Here is a 3,594-nt window from a genome sequence, read left to right as displayed (position 1 = left end):
GAGTTCTTGAGGTATAATTTCATGAACTTCCATTTCCTCCCCATTCATGATACTATAGATCATGATGGCCCGGTCTACAGTAACTTCAGACCGGTTGCTAGTAGGAATAATTGAGCATTGAATAAACTCCAACCATCCTCTAGCTACAGGCTTAAGGTCTGGTATTCTCAATTGAACCGGCTTGCCTCTTGAGTCAACTTTCCATTGATCTCCTTCTACACATATGTCCATGAGGATTTGGTCCAACCTTTGATCAAAGTTGACCCTTCTAGTGTAGGGGCGTGCGTTTTCTTGCATCATTGGTAAGTTGAACGCCAACCTTACATTTTCCGGACTGAAATCTAAGTATTTCCCCCGAACCATGGTAAGTCAATTCTTTGGATTCAGGTTCACACTTTGATCATGGTTCCTAGTGATCCATGCGATTGCATAGAACTCTTGAACCATTAAGATCCCGACTTGTTGAATAGGGTTGGTGAGAACTTCCCAACCTCTTCTTCGGATCTCATGTCGGATCTCTGGATACTCATTCTTTTTTTGCTTGAAAGGAACCTCAGGGATCACTTTCTTCTTGGCCACAACTTCATAGAAGTGGTCTTGATGGACCTTTGAGATGAATCTCTCCATCTCCCATGACTCAGAGGTGGAAGAAATTGCCTTCCCTTTCCTCTTTCTTGAGGTTTCTCTGGCCTTAGGTGCCATTAATGGTTATGGAAAAATAAAAAGCAATGCTTTTACCACACCAAACTTAAAATGTATGCTTGTCCTCGAGCAAAAGAAGAAAGAAAGAAGGAGAAGAAGAAGAAGAAAAATGGAGGAGAGGGAGAGAGGTGTGTATTCAGCCAAGGGGAAGAAGAAAGGGTTGTGTTGTGTGAAAATGAAGAAGGAATGAGGGGTTTATATAGGAGTGGAGGGAGGTTTAGGGTTCGGCCATTAGGGTTGGGTTTGGGAGGGAAATGAATTTGAATTTATAGGTAGGTGGGGTTTTTGGGGAAGAGAGGATGGATGTGAGTGGTTAAGAGGTGATGGGGAAGAGTGATTGAGGTGATTAGTGAAGGGTATTTGGGGAAGAGGGTTATGAAAAGGTGTGAAGAGGAGAGAAGAAGAGGTGGGGTAGGTGGGGATCCTGTGGGATCCACAGATCCTGTGGGGTCAAGGACTTAACATCCCTGCTCCAATTAGGCGTGTAAAATGCCCCTTGTATGCAATACTGGCATTTAACGCCAGACTGCTGCCTATTTTTGGCGTTAAACGCCCAAATGTAGCCTATTTCTGGCGTTTAACGCCAGGTTGATGCTTGTTTCTGGCGTTAAATGCTAGCTTGGTGCTTGCTTCTGGCGTTAAACGCCAGACAGATGCTTGTTTCTGGCGTTTAAACGCCAGAGTGCTCTTCCTCCAGGGTGTGCTGTTTCTTCTGCTATTTTTGATTCTGTTTTTAATTTTTCAGTTGTTCTTGTGACTTCACATAATCATCAACCTAATAAAATACGAAATAACAATAAAAATAAAATAGATATAATTAAATAACATTGGGTTGCCTCCCAACAAGCGCTTCTTTAATGTCAATAGCTTGACAGTGAGCTCTCATGGAGCCTCACAGATGTTCAGAGCATTGTTGAAACCTCCCAACACCAAACTTAGAGTTTGAATGTGGGGCCTTTGGTTGACTCTGCAGTGAGAGAAGCTTTTCATGCTTCCTTGATGCCAAGGCATCATAGGCTAGTTTCACTAGCATTTTTCTGTTAGTTTTAGTTGTTTTATGCATTTTCTTGAGCTTAAAGTAACCAAAAATGGTTAAATGAAGAACAAAGTAATGAACCATCCAAACAATATGATTTCGATGCAAATTCCATGAGTTTTAGTTATATTACTTAAATGCTATGAATGAAAGATTTCTCATGAAATTTTGCAAGACTTTGATGCAATTGTTTGGATGATTTCAGGGAAGAAGAGGCTAAGCAAGGAAGCAACAAAATCAATAAAGGAAGCTTGAATATCACATGTGGAGTTTAAGTTCCAGTTTAAGCCTAAACTGGAGCTTAAACGCCAAAATCATGAAGGATAAGAAATGCTGGGATTGAAGTTTAACCTCCAGTTTGACCTCAAACTGGAGGTTAAACGCCAGAATGAAAAGCCTCACTTAAGGAGCATTCCACGTTTAACCTCCAGTTTGACCTCAAACTGGAGGTTAAACGCCAGAATGAGTATGCCACCCAGGGAGGAGTTCCACGTTTAACCTCCAGTTTGACCTCAAACTGGAGGTTAAACGCCAGAACCAGGAAGAGTACCAGGGGCCATTCCACGTTTAAGCTCCAGTTTGACTCAAACTGGAGCTTAAACGTGTTCGATAGTTTTTTCACTCCAGGGTTGCTCTCTCCATCTCCACGTTTAACCTCCAGTTTGACCCCAAACTGGAGGTTAAACGTGTTCGACACCTCCAGGGCCACCATTCCAAGCTTCCACGTTTAACCTCCAGTTTGACCTCAAACTGGAGGTTAAACGTGTTCGACCTCCAGTATGCCTCCACCCTTTTCCACGTTTAACCTCCAGTTTGACCTCAAACTGGAGGTTAAACGTGTTCGACCTCCAGGGCTGCCCTTCCTATCTCCACGTTTAAGCTTCAGTTTAACCTTAAACTGAAGCTTAAACGTGTTCGACTACATGACTCTCCAGGGCTACCTTCTTCCATTTCCACGTTTAAGCTTCAGTTTAACCTTAACTGAAGCTTAAACGTGCTTCTACAAATGGCATCACTGGAAGTGTCTGGCGTTTAAGTTGCAGTTTAAGCTTAAACTACAACTTAAACGCCACTCTTGAAAAAAGGTTTCTGGGCCAAAAATATTGTGATTTAAGTTAGTCTTTGAGCACAATTATTAACTTAAACTTACTTTGGTATGAAACCCAATTGAATATCATGGTTTATGGGATTGGGCCTGAGGGATTGATGAGTTTGAAATCTCATTTATTGAGTCATGTGCCATTATTTGATTATCACTAAGTTGGCTCAATAAATGTTACAGGATTTGGATCAACAACCTCATCAAGATTATGGATCATAAACCCAAGACAAAAGGAAAGCAAGGAGAGGCCTCAAAGCCCAAGAAGCACAACTGAAGCTCAATATAGAAAGTGTATAAATAGGATAGAAGTTAAGTTAGAAGGGACTTGGACATTCATTTTTAGCTAGTTTCTTTTTCTTTGTAATTGAATTCAGAGCTATGATTCACTAAACCCCCTTTCATTGGGTTAGGGAGCTCTATTGTAATTCAATGAATCAATAATAGTTTATCTTCTTCTTCAATCTTTTCTCTTGAATTTTGTTAGAAAGCTTCTCGATTTAATTCCATTGAGTAGTTGTCTTGGGAAAGAGACTACTCATACTTGGAATCCTTCGGAGCCTTGGGAAAGGAATGGAGGATTCATGCTAGAGAAGCTTTCTCACAGTGGATTGGATTGGGGTTTGGATGGATATTGTGACATGTAATCCTACCAAATTGTGGTTCATGAAATTGTGTGGTATAATCAGTGATCAAGCATCATCTCTTCTTATGAACATTTAAACCAAGGGATTGGGAATTTGTTTGTTTTTAGAGA

This window comes from Arachis hypogaea, chromosome 14, assembly GCF_003086295.3.
Source record: "Arachis hypogaea cultivar Tifrunner chromosome 14, arahy.Tifrunner.gnm2.J5K5, whole genome shotgun sequence".
In the NCBI taxonomy this organism is placed as follows: Eukaryota; Viridiplantae; Streptophyta; class Magnoliopsida; order Fabales; family Fabaceae; genus Arachis; species Arachis hypogaea.
The sequence above is the reverse complement of the archived record's forward strand: the minus strand, read 5'-3'. Positions refer to the sequence as shown.